This window comes from Stegodyphus dumicola, chromosome 2, assembly GCF_044657685.1.
Source record: "Stegodyphus dumicola isolate Sdum_Otavi_A_Nest chromosome 2, ASM4465768v1".
Classification (NCBI taxonomy): domain Eukaryota; kingdom Metazoa; phylum Arthropoda; class Arachnida; order Araneae; family Eresidae; genus Stegodyphus; species Stegodyphus dumicola.
Window position 1 is genome coordinate 189,381,858 of NC_140769.1, and position 15,093 is coordinate 189,396,950.

The following is a 15,093-nucleotide window of genomic DNA, read 5'->3' on the forward strand; positions in this document are numbered from 1 at the left end:
ATATTTGGTGATAACAACTAATAAATCTAAATTTTTACAATTAATTTTTTACAATATGACGCAAAAGGCAAAAAAATTGTTTTCCTAACCATTTCAAATTTTTTGTTTAAATTCTATGGAGAAAAGAATAAAAGACATTGAAAACATTCTAAAAAATTCCACTTTTGCGTCTTTCTCACATAGGGGAAACTCGGATACCCTGCTTAAGATTCAATCAAACCTTTGATCCTTAAATCAGAGAAAGATTCTGAAATTTTAATGCGATTTTTATTATTTGATGTTAAACATTTTCGAGAAAGAGGGCATACATACGTATATATATATATATAGAGAGAGAGAGAGAGAGAGGTGGCAGTAAAAACAATTTGAAATTCTCGAATGGCAACACGCATGTTTTTCTTGCGTAAATTGATCAGCGTATTCAAAAACCACAAATGGTATTGTCACGTATAACGAAAATTGCCAGTGTAAAATATTTGCAAAGAAAAGCATTGTAAAGGACGAATGACAATACAGGCAGGAAGTGCATTGAGGCATTTTGCATAATTCTCCGGGATAGACAGTGGAAGCACCAATCACAGAACACCATGTACAAAGCCTTGCTTGTGAAAAATCTTTAATAAGCAGCGCGAGTTCTTCAGTCAGGTGTCTGAATGTGCTATCTGAACTATAAGTTCCTGCTAAAGTTGTTGCGGAAGTGCATAAAATGATTTCTGCGGGTCCACTGCAAAAAGTATTGTCTACAGTTTATATGTACCGGAAACTACAGTTTTCAAGCTTCTGCGCTCTGTTCCGCAGATGTTTCCTTATGAATTCCTGCACGTATACATGTTGCAACGCAAAGACGAGCAAGAGCGTGACGAGGTTGCAATTTTTTTACCTCAGATAATATGAAGTTATCATATGACTGCTGCGGATATTATGGATGGATGAGGCGCATTTCTTCTGAACTGCGAGCGTAAACTTCAAGAGCTGCGTTCACTAGGCTGATGAAAATTCTCAAGATGTAGTATCAGTACCTTTACAGGAAGCTAAAGTGACAGTGTGTTGCGGCATCGTAAGCACATTCGTTTTTGGTCCTTACATTCATCGAAGAGTTTACTTCCGTAGGTATGAAAACGTGCTCCATCGCAGGTGTTTAGTGTACAACAATGTTAAAGAATTTCGTAATTCCAGAACTGCGACAGCGAAATGTCGTTAATAACACTGTATAGGCGCAATAAAATGCTCCTCCACTCGCCGCAACACGCATTCGTCGGCAAGTGCTACAATAGCACTTTAGTTAGAATCAAACTGCAAAGACCTTACTCCGATGGATTTCTGGTTCTGAGTTTATCTAATAACTAAAACGTACACATCAAATACTGAAAATTTATCAGAACTGAAGGATGTCATAAAACGTGAAGTAATACAGATTTCTTCTGCGATTACATTCGTCATTGTAATTAACAATGTCTTGCATGCAATGCGTTATAGTCTACGAAGGTAAGCACGTTAATAATTTAAAACTCCAATCAAAGATTTTTCCTTATCCTTTCTTCTATTGTCATTGGTTTTTGCAAATGATTTACTCCGGTAGCTTTCGTAGCACGTGTATTGTTGCAATGCCATTTATGGTTTTTCAATGTGCTGATCAGTCGGTGCAAGAAAAGAAAAAGTGATGATATACGAAAATTTCGAAATGTTTCACTGTCACCGTAACTATGAAAGCTCTATTGTTTTAAATCGTCACGGTCTTCAGTGCATAACTTCGAAAAACAATATCTGAGAGCATGTAAGTTATTTATAAAGAAGCGTAAACTTTAAAAAACTTTTAAGAAAATATCTAAATTTATATCCATAAAAAGTCATACTGGGGTTTCATAGTTCATATTAATTATCATTTATATAAGCATTTCTCTAAATGCAACGACTTTTATGTCTTTTCATCAACGTATTTACGGAACTATACAAACTTTCTCATCGAAATAAGGTAAATTTGTAATTGAAGTAACTTAGGTTATAGGTAGAATGTTTCAATGGAATAATCAGTATTTTTTTCCAATTTTTAATCCCTGATGAAAATAATTAAGATAAAATAATCAAACTCCACTTTTAAAAGGGCGACTAGGGATTAGGGGATCCATTCGCCAAATTCTGGTGGTGATGAATTATCGTCCACCACCTTATTTTAGTTGGGGCGCCACTTGTAGAGTTATTATTTCGATGCAAGAACGTGAAAAATGTGCAATGCCTTCGCTGGGAATCGATCCTTGTACCTTACGAAAACGCGTCGAGTATGCTTCCAATTACAGCCCGAGGGTATGCGGAAAGGAGGGGAAAATACCTTATAAAGGTAAAAGTGTTTACAAACCAAAATTATTAAAATTTGTTGCATAATTTTTATCGACAGAAAATGCATAGAAGACATGAAGATTTTCAGTGAAATTTATTTCTGAATGGAAATCAAACGAAGAGAATCACTTCTGTGCTTATGGAAAAGATATATTCAATTTACATCTCATTTTTATTAATCTTATAATATAAAGAATGGAAAATTTCGTACTGGAGTCGCTGAAATCTCGAAAGTGTGCTGCATATTTTAGTCGTCATAGAACATTCCTGTTAATGATTCATATAAATATTGATTAAATGAGTAAGTGAATGAATACGAATGACAAATAATCTCAAAATTTAATCTGTGGAAATCTGAAAAATATTGGGTTATTTAATAATTAATAAACATACTGGGAGCAAAATTGATTATAGCTAAATATATATATACTTGCAAGGAGGTAAGTAAGAATATAATTGACCACATAAATATATTCAAATGCCAACAGGGCATTTTATGACTTGCATTAGCCTTTTTCGAATGAATTTATCCACTTCAGTTGGCAATGACAAGATGAATGGCGTAGTTTAGTCATTTGGCATTTATTTTAATAAGTACTGGACATTCATTATACATTGAAATTATACTGTGGTTGAAATCAAATCCAAATGGAAGTTTATTGTCTAGAAATTACTTTTCCTTTGCTATAATTACTTTTCCTTTCTTTGTAGCTTTGTTTGCTACAGTTGTGGCAGATTCATTTATAAGATGTTTATTTTTAATATTTTTAAATAAACTGAAGATTTCTTTACAATTTCTAGTATTAAAAATGAAAGAAATACTTACAGGATATATTCCCTTCCTTTTGATAACTAATTAAGATCTTCGATTATTTCCAGTGAATAATACATTAAAGATATTCAGTTACGTTTTACTCAAGCAGTTTCAGTCTTATTTTTCTAAAAGATTCGAAATCATAGATCTGTCAATTCGGTTGACATAATGTATTACTGAGTGCAAATTCTTTTTAATTGTTAAGATATAAGCTACATAGCTTACTAATACTTACTAATCGGATAGGCTACTCTTACTTAAACCTTACTGTCAAGTGTAAATCCTTCTAATAGGCCTAAGATGTTTCTTAGCAGAAAGTGTTTTTATGCTTGTCGATTTAACTTGTTCCGGAAACTGGATTGTTTTTAGGAAATGGTAGCCATGGCGACGTTCGAAGCTAATCCTCTAAAGGGTAGTTTATGTTCTCTCTGGTGTAATCAGACATGATAACTCGGCAAATACTAAGATAGCTCGTGGTTAAAATCTTATTACAAATGCATGCGTAGCGATCTTATGTTTGTAACAATATCTACACGGTATGCTGAAATTTTCATGAAAAATATATCGTTTCCAAACATTTATATAATCTCTTTATATAAGTGATAAAATATTGCGAACTATATAAAAAGAATATAACACATATAACTCATATAAGAGATACTACAATAATTATCTCCTACGCTACTATACTAATTATAAATTTAGTCTAGTCATTTACGACCGCATAATTCTAGTCTTAAACGTGATATAAAAATACATGAGACATAAAGAACATGAAACATAAACTTTTGGGAATGTGAACTTGAGACATAAAAACTGAAACCACAAATACTTCGATATGCATAAGATTATTTTAAAAAGTATCACAAACCGTCAATTTTTCGATTTCATTTTTATGCATATTCTACATTAATACTGTTATTTTATGCTTTAACGAAAGAGATGAATAATCTATGCAGTAAATATATAAAGTTAAGAAATATTCTTGGCAATCATAAACTGTAACTAAACTTTCGGATAGAGGGGCAGCGAATTTGCGCTAAGTCTACAATAACTAACACTTCAGAAGGGCGTAAAAGACCCTTTATTTGAAACTAAATGAGAATAGAAGGCACACATGGTGTTTACAAATTAACCACACCACTTGTGGTGAGATAATATAGTAAGTCAAATGTAAAATTTAATTTAAATAAGCCTGCACAGATCAGTTAACGTAGAGTTGGCTCAAAACTTAACCGGCGTGGATATTCACTACCAGCAATTATAACGAAAGGCTGAAAAACTACAAATCTTATCTTTTCTAGCAATCCTAGTAACGTGACCTCAAGAGCAGGATATGCTCTGTCTTCCAGTCCAAAACTCGAAATACACGGGAACTAATTTGCATTTTGGCGGGAAAACGGAAGGGGGAAGTGACATTAAAAATCCCAAACATACTGTTTAATTAATATAAAGGAACCTTACAAATATATGAAAATAATTAAGAAGTAGTAATTCGATTTATCTAAAAACCAAGTGCACGCCAAATCTTTAAAGGAGTTTTAGCAAACGTCTACTTTAGTATTTTTAAACTTTTGTCCCTTTATGTTATGTTACCTAATCATGAATATACATCCTTCCATTTTAGTAAGTATTACCATTGCGCAAAATACAAAATCTGCAAATTATCTTCTTTGGAATTTCGCACATAAACAGTTTTCTATTTGCCAAAGGATTAAAAGTTTGATTTAGCTTTCGAATTTAATCATTCTGCAGTTACTTAACAAATTGAGACAGAATTAAAAGCAATAAATGCATTTCTTAATAGTTTAGATCTTTGTTTTATTTTTAACAAGATATCTAATTAATATAGATTAAAACATAAGCAGCGTTGCTAAATTATTAAAAGATGTTTCGATGTATGAAGTACCTGTACAGAATCTTTTTTTTAAAACCTCCCGCTGATTTATATACATATGCAAATAAAATAATATTTTCGCACCAAAAATTCGATAGTGAGATTTCAGTAAGTAAGCACAAATTAGGATTCCTACAGCAAGAGTTTTACTATTTTTATAATAATGTCTGTTAGTCCGTGTGTCCGCGTGTGACGAATGTTTTTTCGTACACGATAACTCTTATGTAAAACTTCCAAAAATTTATATTTTGTGTATTTAAGTTTTCTATATTCATATAAAGAGTGATTAGGTTTTAGATAAAATTAAATAACCAGAAGTCGTATTTTACTGGAAGCTCATAACAGTCTATTTAATGAACAACCGGAAGGGGTAAAGGGGTATTTTGCTTGAAGACTATAAAAAAAGAAAGAGAAGACATACATTAGGAAACAGTCTTAACTTAATCGAAGAAATACCACTCATTCTGTTCAATTTTAGACAATATCTCATTTGGTTATCTGCTGACATTGAGAAAGCCTTTTTGAAGATAAAAATTGATGAATTTGACCGCGATGCACTAAGATTTTATAAGACAATCAAATAGCCTTTTTCCGCCATTGTAGAGTTGTTTTCTGAGTATCATCTAGCCCTTTCTTATTGGTTGCATGTATAAATAATTTGTTGACGAATGCTCCAGCTGATCAAGCAGAGACGGCTAAAAGACTTATCGGATCGTTATATGTACACAATTGTTTATCGGGTGTTCAAGATATAAACGAAATGGAAACATTTATTTCAGAGGCAACCAAGCTGATGTCTTCGGCTGGATTTAATCTCAGAGGATGGGTTAGTAATTCATCACAAGAAACTGTATAAAACGTTTTAGGACTTATATGGTAGGTAATGTTAGACAGATGAACTAAGATGTAATGTGCCTTTGATAAAAAGCGTAGACAGTCCCTTGACAAAAAGATCACTTTTATCCTCAATTCAAAAAATATTTGGTCGTATCGGTTTTAGTTCTATTGTAACTTTAATTCCTAAATTATTTCTTCAAAAAACGGGGTCTCTAAAATTAGGATGGGATGAAATTTTACCAACTGACATATGCAATGAATTTCAAAAGTGGGTGCAACAACTCAGGTGCATAGAAGAGTATAAGATACCTCGTCATGTAATCATCAACACCTCTAGCACATTGCACGTATTTTGTGATGCTAGTCAAGTCGCGTTTTCCTGTTGTATATTCCTAAGAACAGAGTTCGAAGGAAATGCTTACATTAGTCTTCTTATGACAAAATCTAGAGTTGCTCCAACAAAAGCATTGATACTTCCACGTCTTGAACTCATGGCAACTCTAATTGGAGCTCGTCGTTATTTCTTCATCAGAAATGAGCTGAAAGATCTCAGAGTGTACTTTTGGGCCGATTCAATCGTTGCTTTAGCCCGGGTAATGAATCCTGGTCCATGGTCGGTCTTTATTGAAAATCGAGTAAAGGAAATTAAAAACTTCACTAAGTTAAAACAATGGAATCGTGTACCAGGAAATACGAATCTTTGATTTGTTGTCAAGAGGTTGTCTTCCCAAACGACTCTTAAAATCCCGATGGTGGAAGGATCAAGAATGGTTGTATGATGCTCCTCAGAATCGGCCTTGTAATATCCCTGTGCTAAAAAAAGTAGAAAATGAAAAGCGAAAGACTTATCCTTGTGCAAACAACAATCTCTTTTGAAGTACTTCAGGATTACTCTTCCAAAAAAGTATAGAAGTGAAAAGACTGCAAGGGAGTTCTGTTGCTCTGAGCAATTATCTGTTGGAGTTATTAAGGTATCTGTTGGAGTTATTAAGCTCAAAAGACTGAAAAAATATAAAGATTACATAACCCAAAAAGCGCTTCAAAAGCATAAAGAAGATATCCTGACCAAATTGCTGGGAGAAAATAGCAAATACCAACTTAACAATTTAAGACTTTTAATTTTTGGACATATTATTTGTTTGATGTTTGTAAAGCTCTCACTTTACAAAGGTGAGAGCATGTTAGAAATGCTATTTCTAAAAGCCTTCTCTGGCAATAGATATTCAACCTTTCTATTTCTTCTAATTTTTCCTCTAAGGCAGCTGTACCTTGCTTCAATTTCTCGAATTCTATTTTCAAACTCCCTACTTCTTTGCATTTTTCTTCAAAAGCTGCCACACTTTTTCTAAGATCATCAGCTTTCATCTTCTCAGATGTCGAAATATGAACAGCTTCTTCACGGTCTTTTCCTATTTATGGATAATTCCTTCAAGAGTGCTTTTATCTTGTTTCAGTTTATCCATTTCTGTTTTCAAATTCTCTTTGGAGTTTTCTTCAACAACTGCACCAAATTTGTTATCATGATAATAGTAAATAATTTGCAGAAACGATACGTTTGGATATTCCGTAAATCTTTGCTTCTTAAGAAATGCATCACTGTATTCATTAAAAATACTTGCAGTATTTTAATCCAGTTCTGCTTTCTCCTTGCACTCTTTCTTGTGATTTTGGCATAAGGAAGCAGCTAAGTCAAGCTTAATCAGTTCAACCTTTTCTTGCATTTCTTCTGCTGTGTAATCCATATCTATAGTTTGATTACCTTCTGATGCATCTGAAATGCGTGGCCTTGCTTTTGCCGATTGGTTAGATATACACTGCAGTGAAGTTGATGCCATTGTCATTGTTGCAACTCCTTGTCAGAAGATATTCAGTCTTCTGCTAGTCCAATTATTTGCATCCAAGGCACAATTTGTATCCAAGATAATCCAAGGAACTTCAAGAACAATAACGTATTTTTAATTCACTACACGCAACTAACTAATAAAATACAAACAGAACAGAAACTATCAGATACAATGTTTCTTTTAATTCTCACATGGAGAATTCATTATTCACATTAAAGCAACATGAAGCTAAAGATCTTTTCTGCAGAGAGTAAGGGGTCAAAAAAAAATTCCATACCTAAATTTCGTACTTTAGAATTAAATTCATTTGCAATTTTTCGAACTGGAGAATTCTCTTGTTTCACCTCTTGCAGCTTTCTACGAAATGTGCGTTTTATTGGTACCTTAAATTATTCATTTTCCTGTTTCTTTTTGCGTGGTATTTTAAAAGGCAATTTTACTGTATCAGAGACCTTTTTTATTTGTGTTTTTTCTTTTGCTGAATGAAAATCTTCATCAGAGCTCAAATTATTTTTTATTCTCTATGCTTAATTTAGCATTTCCTAGTTTTTTAGTCAGAACTCTTCTTGTCTGAGTGTGTTTAGCTTCTATATAATTTTCTTTATTATTCTTCATAGAATTTCTATTTGACTTTTTATCTTCTTTCTGATTCTTAAACTTGGAAGGCAATTCCTTTATTTAATGTAATATAGCTTTTTACATGTTTTAAATACTTCTACTGTTTTTATTTATTTGTCTTCTCAAGTCAGTTAATTACTCTAAATGTTTTATACAATTAGAATGAAACTCGTTAATTTTCAGACTTGCTGTATTTTCACAATGTTCAAGAACACCTTTTAGTTGATGAAAGACGCTTTTTTCAAGATCGCGTTTTTGGCAAGACATTCAATATAATAACTTCTTGTAGGATAGTTTCGTGAATTACATCAAAATAAGTCGTTCTAACTTGGCAAAAGCTCTAGCTTAGCACTAATTCCCTTTCATCGTTTTCAATAACTTATAAGTTTATATACCCGTATATAATACGAAGAATGATTTTTAGATGCCAAGGTCGTAGGTGGCATATTTTTACTAATTAAACGTTACAGTTTTCTCTCCTGTCATTCCTCTATTTTGCTTACGCTCTCTCCTTCTGCCCATTAAAACAATTAATTATACATAAAATGGTAAGCAATTAATTTGCAGAGTCTAATATCTTTATTTCAAATTGGAAAACATGAGAAAACAGCAATGCTTTCGAAGAGATTCGAACTCGGAATTTCCCGATTGCCAGATGGAAGTGCTTTCAATTATACCACGATGGCTCGCGATAAGATGGAAGAAAGCGTTTTGCGCCTTACCCAGACATAGTTGAATATAATTGGAAGACATCTAGACGTAGTTGAATTTGACTACATAAAATTAACGTTATCATTGCTGCTTTTTGACTTTGCTGTTTAGTAGACATGTGACATCTTGAAAGATCGAGGATCATTTATTTACTTCTTGTACAGAACTACAAACAGAGTTTTAACCAGTATATTGCATATTAATAATATATTAACATTTGCTTGATTTGAAAATATATGATGTACACTAGTACATCGTCGCACGCAGGCGCATATAGGAAGGTGAAAGTTCATAAGGTTATAAAGTACACTAAAAGTAGTACACTAAGTTAAAATAATAGTAATACAGTAAAATAGACTAAAACATTTTTATTATTTTAGTGTATACACAAAATACACTAAAATAATAAAAATAATTTGATGAAAGTTATATTAAGTCGTGGATCTTTGCCAATAAAGTTCAAAAAATCGTAAGATGAGTAAAATAAAATAAGTTCTTAATTAAATATAGTAAAAATATGTATAAATAAGCTGTCTACAAGATTCAATGCAAGAAAATTTTTTTAAAGTTGCTTTGTGGAATTTTAGTAAAACTAGAATTCCAAATCGAGATTCGAAAAATAATCGAATCCCTCTATTCGAACTTCGAGTTTGTCCATAATGGACTTTGAAGTTTTAAATTTAACGAAACATTCTTTGGCTTTTTGCATGTGAATTTTTATCCAGGTAAAAAAATATATATATCATTTTCTTTTTCCGGTTCTTTTTTTCTTGAACCATGCTGAAGAGGTGTCTCGGATATTTTGTTCATTTCTATTGAGTAAGGAAGGAAATTCCGAATTCGCAAGGCGAAAATTTGCTTTTTCCGAAACTTCTTTTTTAGCTTTGGCTGATTCCATGGCTTTAAGGATGTTCATAGGGTGCTTACAACAAGCCTTATGCGTAGAAACATGATCTCCACCACAGAGGGCACAGTTGCAGGCTTTTGATCCTCTTTCTTTGTGTACAGGTGTATGTTTTGTGTTGCTTTGCACACTTTATGCATAACACTGTATAGTGACAAAGTTTGTGGCCATATCTTTGACATTTATAGCACTGCACGATCCCCGATTTGTATGTCGCGATGAATGCATCTAAATCACGAAGTTTTTCGACTTTGTAGATTCTTTAAACTTCTAAGGAACACTTGCACTCTACTTGCAAAGGTGGCAATTTAACTATGTTTCCTTCTCTTACAGAAGTGAGTTGACGTACTTTTAAAACAGGGATTTCTTTTTTAATTAGCTCTTGTTTAATAATGTCAGGGTCTGTGTTTTTGGGTAATTTTTTAATAACAGTTTGGATAGGCTTTTTGCTGTTTAATTTGAAGCTGTGGAAGGGAACGCCACCCGTTTGAAGCAATTTTGCAATAAATTTATATGATCTACTTCGTACACACGTATGGTAAGGGTTTCTCCTTTCATATTGGCTTTGTAGTTAGTAATGTTATTACTTTCAATTTCTTCTTTTAGTGTCTCCAATTCAGAAGTCATGAAGTGCGATTGGGGGAACATGAGGTTTTAGTTTAGGGGGGAATAAATTCCATAGCATTTTCAACTTCCATGTGATCTTTGTTAAGATCAGCGAATTTATAGGATTGAGTCGGTTTACTCTGTTCATCATTAGACAGAGAGCGTTGAACTGAGTTGCGTGGGGAACGTTGTAGAGACATTAGGTACTTTTTAGAAAGAGGCAAGATGAAAAATTAACAACGCCTTCGCCGGGAATCGAACCACAGACCTCTGGAATACCGGCCCAGCGTGCTACCGTTACAACACGAAGGCACGCTAGGGAAGTGGGAGAAATACATTATATACTCTCCTTTTTAAAGGGCGACTAGCGTTTTAGGGGACCTAGTCGCCAAATCCTGTGTGCGGAGAATCATCATCCACAACCCTTTTAGTTCGGGCGCCACTGTAGAGACATTAGGATTTTTTTTTTTTTTTTTTTTTTAAAGCAGGAAAGATGACCCATAGCAAACGCCTTCGCCGAGAATCGAACCACGGAGCTCTGAAATACCGGCTCAGTGTGCTGACCACTACACCACGAAGGCACGGTAGGAAAGTGAGAGAAATACCTTATAATCTGATGGAAGTTTCCAGATTGCTGCTCGTTGCATATGAATAATTTTAGCTTAAGAATGATTTTAGCTTATCTAATGTAGGGAATTAATAACAAACTGGGGAAGATTAAAATTAAATTAATATAGAATATTTAGTTGAGATTATTTTAAGTAATGTAAAACCAGTTTTCTATTGTTAATTTATTCCACTGTTATTATTACAAATAAAGCTTTTAGTAATTTGAAGCTGTCTATTTGATATGCCAGAAAATTGCTAATTTTATTTGCAAATCCAAGAGTGATTTATAATAAGCCACGATTTATCTACTCTAATAAGCCCTATCTTAAGCTTCCTCTGACTGAGATTTAATGAAGTTTATCTCCACTTAGCGTATCTCTATTTTAAAATTAATTTATTCTCTAAATGAGAAGACTGGGAAAGTATAAGAGTTTCACGCTGTCTCAGTTTAACCGTAAATGGCAGCAAGATGCACCTAATTTTATTTCTCAACAACAATTAATAAACGCACTAAGTTTGACATAATTTAAAGTCCATCTTTTATCAAACTCATCAGTAATTAGTTTGCGTAATTTTGAAGTGAATAGAAGCTTCGTAAAGAGAAAACTGAAAACTTAAATAATATTTAAAGTAATAATAGCTAGAAATAATTAAAATCAACGACAAAATAAAAAATTAATAATGAACTATGGTGTAGAAAATAAAGGAGGATTTATTTTATAAATATGTTTTACTGTTTTAAGAATAAGCGTAAATTTTTATGATAATATTTTAGCATTAAATTTTATGATGATTTTAAAATCCTTTGTAGAACATTAAATTGTGCATAAAATTTCCAAACTACATATAATCATGCATTAAAGTTGAATCTTGGCCTGTTGGCTTTTCTGTCGACTACATCGTGAACGTTACTCACTGCGCGACAATTTTCCCATATTTGTTTAATTACACAAAATGACGGGTGTACTCCAACTGCGTTAATGAAAATCCCCCCCCCGGGTCGAGCTACAGTCCAACTGTGCCAATCAAAATTTCTTCCCCCTGCTGCCTACAGGGTTACAATTTAACTTTTTGAAGCCACTTGTAGCCAAGAGGAAAATAAAAATACGAGTAAATAAACAGAATTACATATCACAAGAACAAGTAAAAAATATCTAACAAGCAGGCTAATTACTTGAATAACAGTAATAAATGCGAGTGCTAACAAAGAAAATAAAAGGTATTGGTAAACATACATATTAGCATTACAAACATCTTTCATTTATGATAATAATATCATAAATTAAATAATTATAAAGCATTCCATATCATAAGTGTGCTAAAAATATTTCTTGTTAATTAAAGTAATCATGTAAATGTTTGCAGAAATTAAATTTAGTTAAATTTAAAAAAAGCTTAGCATGAAATCTATTATAACAACATTACTATGCACTTGGAACACTGACGTATAAAATTAAATTATTATGCTAAGAAGTTTTTTCTAAAATTTATCTAGAAGAAAGGAATTAGATAAACAATACTGCAAATTAATATAATCAATCAGGCCTCTGAATAAATAAAAGTTTATTTTTTTAACCAAAAATTAAAAATTGGGATGCAAAAGTTTGAGTAATGTACTTGAATATATCTGAACATATAATTAATTAGAAAAGTTTAATTAAATTAATAACAAGCTAATTAAGAGTAACATTAAGCTTAATTTCATTCAATCTAAAACAAGCAATCGATCAGAAGCTCCGCATAACTGAAGTTTTAATGCTATTTTACGTAGATTTGAGTATAAAATAAAAGTTGCACTTGTGAAACAAGTGAATAATGTACTGATAGTCAACAGTGGTTAAAAATATAACTGCTTGTCAGAAGTTCTGCAAAGTTGCCACGGCTAGAGAAATTGAATGATTATAGAAAACTCATAAAGTTAAGCCCTACAGTGTGAAAAGAAAATTCTGGAATAAACATGTTAAGAAAATTAGATGGAGAAATAATCCTTAATTTATTGATATCCATATAAATTCTATGCTTTTGGAAAAATGTTAGATATAATTTGCACCGAGGTATCCATCACCTCGCTTTGCCAAGGTGTTAGAAACATCTTCTGTTAACTAGAGTTGTGATGCAAGAATTTGTAAAAATTATCATTTAAATATAAATTCGCATAAATACAATACAAAGTATATGAATTCTACATACATGAAAACTTGAGTACAGAGCAACAATATGTGACAAAGGAGGATTAAAAGGGAACTGAAAATCCCAGGATATAAATATAAGGGAGTTTGATTTTTTTTTTTTTTTTTTTTTTTTTTGTTTGTTAAGTATGAAAATTCTGCTGACGCTCATAATTATTAATTTATTAATTAGATGTGTATTGGAAATTAAATGCATGCCAAAGTACATCAGGTGGAAAACAGAATAAATATTTAAACGTTTCTAGTGTTAAAATATGGAATTTGTAACAAAGTTAAATAACTTCATTGATTAAAAATGGAAAGCTTAATACGGGAATATATTGCAATAATATTAGGGTGAATTTAGAACGACTTGAGAAGTCCAAATTTTAGATTTAATAAAGAGAATTTTGTAAATTAAATTATAACTGTTTACCTAAAATGGTAAATTTAAAAGTTAAAACCATTCTGCTATCTAAGAAGATTTGTTAATATTTATCTAGACAAGAAACTTATTTAAGGTGAGCTACAAATCCGATATTTGATACGTTGATTATGTATCAGTTTTGTGTATGTCATTAATCTATCAATTTTACTATTCAAAAGTGATATATATATATAAATCAGCGATTAAAATCTACAACTTGGAAAGTTTTTAATTCTTACAGAGAATAAAAATGATCTGGCTCATCATTCCTTTACCATGTGTAACGTATATACGAGCCAGTTTCCCTTAGAAAGTCCTCCACGAAGACATCCCTCCCCTTAGGCAGTTAGCCCTAGTGTGCTTTGCCATAATTAAATACACCAACACAAACACCATCATTCCTTTAAGCATCATAAAACTTTAAAATGAGTGTAAAAGAAATTAATTTTTACTTTAGCACACACCAGACTTTAAATTAATATTTGTTTTGCATGCAAAATTTTTACAATATTTATAAACGAAAATGAAGGCTCGCAGCGTCAATAGAATGTCCCATTAATAGCGATAAATGACTTTTTGTAGCACCCAATCTTCTTGGAAAGAAATAGGGGACAGGAAACGTCGCGCAGTTCGTGGATTAGAAAAGAAGGGGACGAGGATCTTCGATCAAATTTGGCGCAGTTCGTACCCTACCAAATTGACTATGAATATTTGCGAATCGATGTTGTTGTCGTCCATGTATTTCATGGAAGAATGACTGCCAGAGCCTCAAGGAGGTTGGACTTCTACTTTTACCTCAATTTTGATGGAAAGCACCCTAGGGAGTGCGAGGTTCTTCCACCCAACTCCTCTGCTACGAAACTACACGAGAGCACTTTCGGCTTGTCACATAGTTTTAGAGTGCCCCCATGCCGCCAAAGACACAATGCATTTACAATCATCCATACTTTTTCCGGGATTCGAACCTGGGATTCCGGGAGTCCGGGCCCTTCGGCGACATAGTGCGCTTTCCTAACCACTATACCGTCTGGGCGGTATAGGGGTATAGAGTGTTTTTTATATCGAGCTAATCTTCAATCTACCTGATGAGAAACTTTCAGAACTTTACAATATAAAAAGAAATTCTAAAATTCTGAATGCCAAAACTTGTTTCGGAATTCGATACAATATATTCAAGGAAGAAATTTAAAACTTATCAAATTTACTAGCTTTTATGACAGCAATTTCATCTTTAAAAGCTACAGTATCGTAAAACAAGACAACTCAAAAGCAATCGTTTGGCAGCTGAAACTGCTGCAGCAGATGGACTAAATTAGTGCAGCAC

General features: G+C 32.6%; 1 protein-coding gene across 8 annotated transcripts in view; it reads right to left on the reverse strand.

Moving 5' to 3' along the window:
* The window catches only part of LOC118191457 (coiled-coil domain-containing protein AGAP005037-like), a 769,544-nt gene that overhangs the window by 205,035 nt on the left and 549,416 nt on the right, over nucleotides 1-15,093 (reverse strand). The window lies entirely within an intron of this gene.